General features: G+C 41.7%; 1 non-coding gene across 1 annotated transcript; it reads left to right on the forward strand.

Annotated features, from left to right (window-relative positions):
* Positions 1 to 6,929: 6,929 nt before the first annotated feature.
* On the forward strand, positions 6,930 to 7,002 carry TRNAA-GGC (transfer RNA alanine (anticodon GGC)). The gene has a single exon. It is a non-coding gene; the product is annotated as a tRNA-Ala (tRNA).
* Positions 7,003 to 7,205: the final 203 nt, after the last annotated feature.

Here is a 7,205-nt window from a genome sequence, read left to right on the forward strand (position 1 = left end):
CCGGTGTATCAGACATGCACGCCAGGGGCAAGTGCTTAACATAAAGGTGTGTACCAAGCCCGGTGGAGGCATCAGAGGACAATGTGTTTGTGTTGTAAGAAAGCACAACCACCCAGGAGCATTGCCTTTCAAGAAACATTTGGGAGCGATTCAAAATGGTTGAACAAATGAAAAGCCCTCAGTGCTCAACAGTGTTGAAGGGTCTGGAGTTTTGAGCTCTGATTTCTTGAACTCCAGGGCTCTCTTTTTAGCCGAAGGAGGGGAAGGAGTATGTTTAAGTTCACCCCACTGGCATTGGATACCCTGCGGCCAGGCTGAGACTGCGGCTTCTTGCAGCCCAGCCAGAAATCCAAACCATCCTTTTCTCTGCAGACTTAGATTTTTGCCAGTACGCCATACATAGCTCAAGGCAGGAGATTCGGACAAAGTTTCAGACCCTTGTTTAGCTGGAAGTACCACACTTTGGGTGGTTTGTCTCCGCTGCCAAAACCCCGCGTTCTACCCATCTGGTCCTACCTCAATTTGGTGGGTAGGTGAATGTGTAGAGAGTATGTTAATGACCTAGAGCAGCTATTCTGCGTTTCTCAGGCTGGCATACACGAGTCTGCACCCCTGAGGCCCAGTGCTGCAACTAAGATGCAATTCGGAGCAGTTTAACATTTTCTGAAGACTTGGATCAAGTCTTGGAGCCGATGTGGGGGATGGAGAGAGGAACCTGACAGAGCTCCCCGTGCCAGGAACTCCCAGGGCAGCTGTAGCAGTGGCCCACATGTTTTCCACCTAGGTCTTTCGATGGGCAGTTAACTGACATTCATTAGGCTAAAAGATTGAAATCTATATTATCACTTGGCTGGTACCATTAGTCTTTTCCTAAATAATAATTGCTAGCATCCTGGAAAAACTCTATAACGGATTCATCAAAAGTAACATTTATTTTTCCTGCTCAATTGGAGTACAGTTATGTTCTTTTTTTTTTTTTTCTCCCAGTGGTAAATGAAAATGAATCCCATGTATGGTCTATGGGGAGTTGTTTGCTGCTGAAATTGTACATAAATCAAAACTACAGCCACTAAAATGGGAGTGGTCCAGCTAGATTAGCCCCTGAAAAGATGAGTGAGGGAGGAGACAAAACTGGATAACAGATGAGGTCTTAAGGGACAACCCCCCCTGCCCCCCGCCACGTATGTATACAATGAAGACCCAGGGACTTGCTCTATTTCACAGTATTTGCAAATTTATGGAGTTTTAGAGTAGAAAACACTTGCATGTGCTCATTTCCTTCTCACAGACACTATTTTAGCAGGTAGGAGAGCATTATTATTTCCTATTTACAGATGAAAAACTGATAAGCCAAAGAGATTAAGTGACTAGCCTCTGGTATCACATAAAATAGGACTAAAACCCAGAGCCCCTGAACTTCAAACTTGTAAAGACCATCTACCCCAGTGACTCTGTGTCATGTATTTTGAAGGAATAGTGATGAAATTTAGTAATGTGTCATCAGACATTTGTGTAAGCATGCATGCATTTTTCTCAATTACATATCCCTTATAGAGAGAGTTTTCTATTTAATTCCCATGTCTATACAATTACCGAGTGATCACTTTAATATAACTTTACAACTGTGTCCGATTCTGTGTCTTTCTGGTCCTGGCGATTTCTATATCCTACAGGCACATATTTCAAGAAAAAATGAATAATAAGGAATGCAATACTTATAAATAGGTCTGTTAATCCTAAACCTGATAGTGTAGTTAGCACAATAGTGGCACATAGGAATGCTAACCCTAAATTGACCAGCAGATCTTACTTGAGGTTTAAATATGAAATTATTTTAGTGTCAACTTCAAAATAATTCCCAGTCTAAAATGGTTCCGATATAGTGTCTTAATTCCACTATTAGAAACTAGTTATTGAGTTCTGTATGGTATTCCTAGGGTCTTGCTTATCAGCAAATAGCCTATCACGTTCCAGGCACGTGAGAGCAGAGGAAACCTTATGGATGAATAACTACATCCTAACAGTTCTACTCACAGTCTAGTAGGCAGATATGCAGTATAGTCAGATGCAGCGTCATGAGCGCTTTAATGGGGCAGGCACAGGGGACTGTGACAGAAGAGACAAGGAGTGAATGACAGCAAGTCAAACAAGGCTTCTGAGAGCGGAGGTCATATATGAGATAGATCTCAATGGATGAGCCAGGTGGGAAAGTGCATTCCAGAAGGAGAAAAACACCAATAAGAGAGAGTAATGATATAACGAGCCACATTTGTTCATTCTTTGCTCTTCACTATTCATTCAACGCTTGTATTTGAGTGTCTTCCAACCTCTAAGTCATCAGCCAACTCTGTATACATACATGAGCTCATTTTATTCTTACGACCACCCTCGAGCTAGCCATCAGCTCTGTGGACAGGAGGCTGAGTCTTGAGAGGTAAAGTCACCTGTCCAATGTCACACAGCAAGTGGCCAACAGAGCCAGGATTCAGCTCAAATCTGCTGACTCTAGAGTGTGGGTTCTAACCCAGCTCTCCTGAGCACCAGGCTATGATTGATGTGAAGGATGAGCAGGGAGTACAGGCTGGACTCACACAGGAAAAGAATCTGTCATAATTCAAATGTAACTGAGTAGGACCCTATTGTCGTTGGTGACTATCTGACATCTGTAAAGGTGTTGGTAACTGCTTAACTGTATAATGGTTTAAAGTGTTTTTCTCATGCTCTTACTGACCAGGGTTGGGCAGGGAAAGAGAGAGACTTGGGTGGTCCACCAGCTCCCTTGTGGTGCTGGTGCTGGTGCTGTGTGCAGGGATCATGCTCAGTGCCCTGCTCTTGCCCCCAGTGCCCTCCTCTTGACCCCTTGTGGTTTCCTTGTATCCTGTTGTTCGAGCTGTGGGCCTCAGCCTACAGCAGGAGATGCAAGGCCTCAGCCTGCTTGAAAGGCTAAAACCATTTATCAACCTGACTTTAAATTGCACAGGTTTTCCTCTAGAGCTTTGTTCATAGACCCCCTTCCTATGCACCCTGTGTTCTAGGTACAAGAATATAAAGGGTCCCAAAACCAGAGGTGAACTTCATACCCAGAAGAGGGAAGGAGACCACTGCATCTGCAAAACCAAGAAGAACTTTGCAACATTTGGTTACCCCATATGCAAGCTCTATGGAAACTAGCCCCTCCCCTTGAACTCTTGAACTTTTACTATAAAACCCCTGCCTTCCCTCCCCAGCAGGCTCACAGTCTTAGAGGCATTAACCCACTGTGACCTGCTTTGTCTGGCAAAGAAATAAAGCTGCCTTTTCTACTTCATCCAGAACTCTGTCCTCGAGTCTCAATTCGGTAAGCGGGGTACAGAGGCCACATTTTGGCAACACAAAGACAACATAAAATTAGCTACCCAGCATTTCATGCAGGAAGAATCAAAGTCAGTGACAAGACTATAGACAACGGATTGCAGGTCACGTGGTAAGGTAAGCAAAGGACTGAGACCTGGGAACAAAATTCTCAACTTTCTCTAAAGTCAGCGCAGCTTAGGAACTCTCTGTCAGGCTAGTGGTTATGGGCAGAATGACAAACGCGAGGACAAGCTGAATCATTCCCCATTAAGAAGCAACCTGCAAAGCAAATGGCCTGCCAGAGAAGCAAAAGTATTGATTGAACAATTAGAGCAAATGATAGAACACTAATTCATAACTACAACTGTCAGGAAGCAGTGATTGTTTGGCTTCCATATAGATTTCTTCCCTCGCTTCCATCTGCTTTAATGTTCAAAGCTTTGTTCGATGTGAATTTAAGGCTTCCTTTTCTCATTCTGTTAATTCTGTGAGCATTTTACACAGTGTCCTTTTGGTGTCTGTCTGCCTTTATATCGTTTTGTTTTTTCCCTCTTGCATTACTGATGGCATATTTAGGGTCCTGAAAGTCTGAGATTTCTTCCAAGTTTTAGTTTCGAAAACCAAATGAAGTACTTCAGAGAGGCGAGGGAACTTCAAGGTGAAAAGTTATGAAGGGCATTTCATCTCTGGCAATAACTTTGAAGAGAGGGACCCAGGTCAGCTTGAAGAAATCAACATCAAGGGAATGTGTATGTGTTAAAAGAAAAAAGTGAATCAATAGAAAAAGTAAAGGCAGAAAAAAAATTTCCAAGATTATCACAAACTTATGATGAAGTCATAGTGAAGACTTTTGAATTCGGTGACAGAAAGGCGTGAAAAAAGTAAAAGGTACGTTCTAAAAATCAAGTCAGGTATAATTTGGGGGGAAAAAAAATCCATGTTGTTTGTAATCAATTTTGACCAAGATATGCTGGGGATGATAGGCTGACTATTTTATGTTAAACTGAAAAAGCTGATCAGAATTCTAGTGGGAAGAGAAATAGTTTTTTTTTTTTAATAAAAGAAACTAGCACATAGGTGGGCAGAATGATCAAGCATGAATATTCTTTTCAGGGTTACACTTTATATAAATAGGTCTGTTTCTCCAACTATTTTCACACTTCCCCTCCTTCAGTGGGAGGGGACCTTAATATTCTTCAAGGCCCAATTCAGATATTCCCAAAGTCTTTTATCTTCCTCCTCTGTACTTTGGTATTATGCATTTTTATGTTTTCCATTTTCTGTGTGTATATTACATAGAATTTTTCAATCTGGATGGATAGATAATAGATAATTTTATATAAATATATATACGCACATATATGTATATATATATAATGTACATAATCTTTTTAAGAGGAGTGTTGATTACATCACTCCAACTTCTGTGTCCTTCCTAGACTTGAGACATGAGGTAAGGGAGGAGGAGGCTGCCAGGTTAACTGAAGCAACAGTTAGCAATCAGATCTAGGACTGCCTAAATTTCGTCTCTGTCTGCAGTGCTTTGTAATTGGCCAATGGGAAAGCTTCTAACTTGAATAATAATTTCCAATGCCAAAGCAAGAAAATATGGGTACACATGGAGTGAGGCGTCTTAGCTCTCGATCCTGAACTATCATAGAGGCTTGTGACCTAGTTTTGATATGATTTCAAATGGTGACTGATTCCAAGTTAGTGACCTCCCTGATGAGAAGCACCGTCTGCCATGACTGCTGTCTCCAGAGACAAAATGCATAAAAGTATAAATTATATGTAAAAGGCCAAATAAAATAAGAGGGTAGAAAAGAGAAATAACACTTCTTCAGTGAAAATGAAGGGAAGGGATGTCCCCAGACAATGTCTCAGAGTGTCCCTAAAGACAGAAGCTTTGCACGATACTGCGCATCCCTTCTCTGCAATATAAAAAATGAAATAAAACTAATTTGAAAAACAACAACAAAACTGGAGAAAGCAGACAGAAGCTAAATTTACTCAGTTGATTTTACTTATTTACTAAGTAAGGTCTCTGCCTGTATAGAGAAGATACAGTTCTGATGGCTAATTACAAACCTTATTTAGTGTCAATAGGAGTGAGAGATGGAGACAGCCAGGCCTCTCTTTCTATACTTTCCCACATCTACATCTGCCCCATTTGAGGGATCAATGCAACAATTCCAAGCAGCAACTCCTCAGTTCTTTTGAGACTAAATTCTGATGATCCCCCGCCACATTTCCTTTTGTCTCCAAGAATGGACTGGTGGTTGTTAGCTTTTGTATGTGTGTCTTAGTCCTGTATGTGTTACCTCCCAATCTTAATCCAAATCCATACTCCACCCCCCACCTTGCTTTCATTCATCTCGTGTTCCTCCCACGCCGTTTTCCAACAAGAACCTGCCTTCCTGCCTCAGTCTCTGGCCAGCTCCTTCCTGCCTTCACGGTGGTCCTTGGTCAAACTGCCCCTTTCCAATCCTTGTGGTTCACCTCTTGGTCTTGTCACGCTAACGACTCTAAGTTCTCAATTTACTGATCAAATAGGACCCTCTGTTACCAAACAATGACCTTCTTATTGCTCTAAGCTCTGTATTCAGAGCCAGTCTGTGTTTTCCCAGACTGCCAGATGTCAGTTCCTGGGTCCTGAACAGAGGCTGAGCATTCAAAACCTGCTTTTCCATCTGGCTCCCTCCCTTCCCTGAGCTCCTCTCAAGATACACTGTGCACCCACAGTTCTTAGTTCTGTAGTTCTGGCTGTCCTCAGATGCCAGATTCTACCACCACCCAATTTCCCTTCTGGATCAGTAGAGGCTGAGACCAAGAGTGGAGACCAGAGTATTACCATGAATCACACTTGGATGTGTGTTCTGCGTCAGAACGATCCTCTCTGCTTATGCCTCTGTGCTATTTAGCTAAGTGATTCTCTGGACCATTCCAGCCACAATTTTGTTTCCCACGAAGCAAAAGAAGAGTTCTGCACTGGCATGACTCAGCCTGAACTGACCCATTCTCATGAGTGAGGTCCTCCAAGCCTTCTGTACTTCTGAATCCAGACACAGACGTCAACCATGTGACATTTCTCGCTCGAACTGATCTCCCTCCATTTCAGTGTTCTCACTCATTGACACCAGCTACAGACCTGTGTTGGTTTTCATGATTAGGACCCACAGTGGTGAGGACGTTGACATGAGAATTCATAAACATGGTCTGTCACATGCCAGTTAAGGACTTGGGCAAGTCCTATGAACACTGAAACACAGTTTCCTTGTCCCTTAAAAAAGGGGGAATTAAATCAGACTTCCTCTAGAACATTTTAATTCTGTAATTTGAAAAAAGAGTATCTGATGCACATAACAGAGCCATATATTTGTCTTTACAGATGAAATCTCAATTTTGTTACCCAGATAAATGATGTTTACAGCTGTGATTTACTTTATCTACTCATGTCTAAAAAATAATCCCCTCAAAATCTCTTAAAAAATCATACTTAACTCCCATAGTGACCTGGAACTTTCATGCTTCTGAAATTTAATTTAAATTTCAAATATTCAAAAATCAACCAAGGCATCTGAATTTAAGAATAAGAGGGAGGGTGTAGCTCAGTGGTAGAGTGTGTGCTTGGCATGCACGAGGTCCTGGGTTCAATCCCCAGTACCTCCATTAAAATAAATCAATAAACCTAAATCACTTTCCCTGCAAAAAAAATTTTTAAATCAGCTTTTTCTTTTCTTAAACAGAAACTGGAGAGCACAAAACTGCCATCTGAATGTACATATAATATAATTCCTAGAAATGGCACACAAATGTTTCAGGCGGGAAAAGCTCATTTACAGGTACTAATTAGTATAATTATTGAATATAAT

Source organism: Vicugna pacos, chromosome 7 (genome assembly GCF_048564905.1).
Source record: "Vicugna pacos chromosome 7, VicPac4, whole genome shotgun sequence".
Lineage (NCBI taxonomy): Eukaryota > Metazoa > Chordata > Mammalia > Artiodactyla > Camelidae > Vicugna > Vicugna pacos.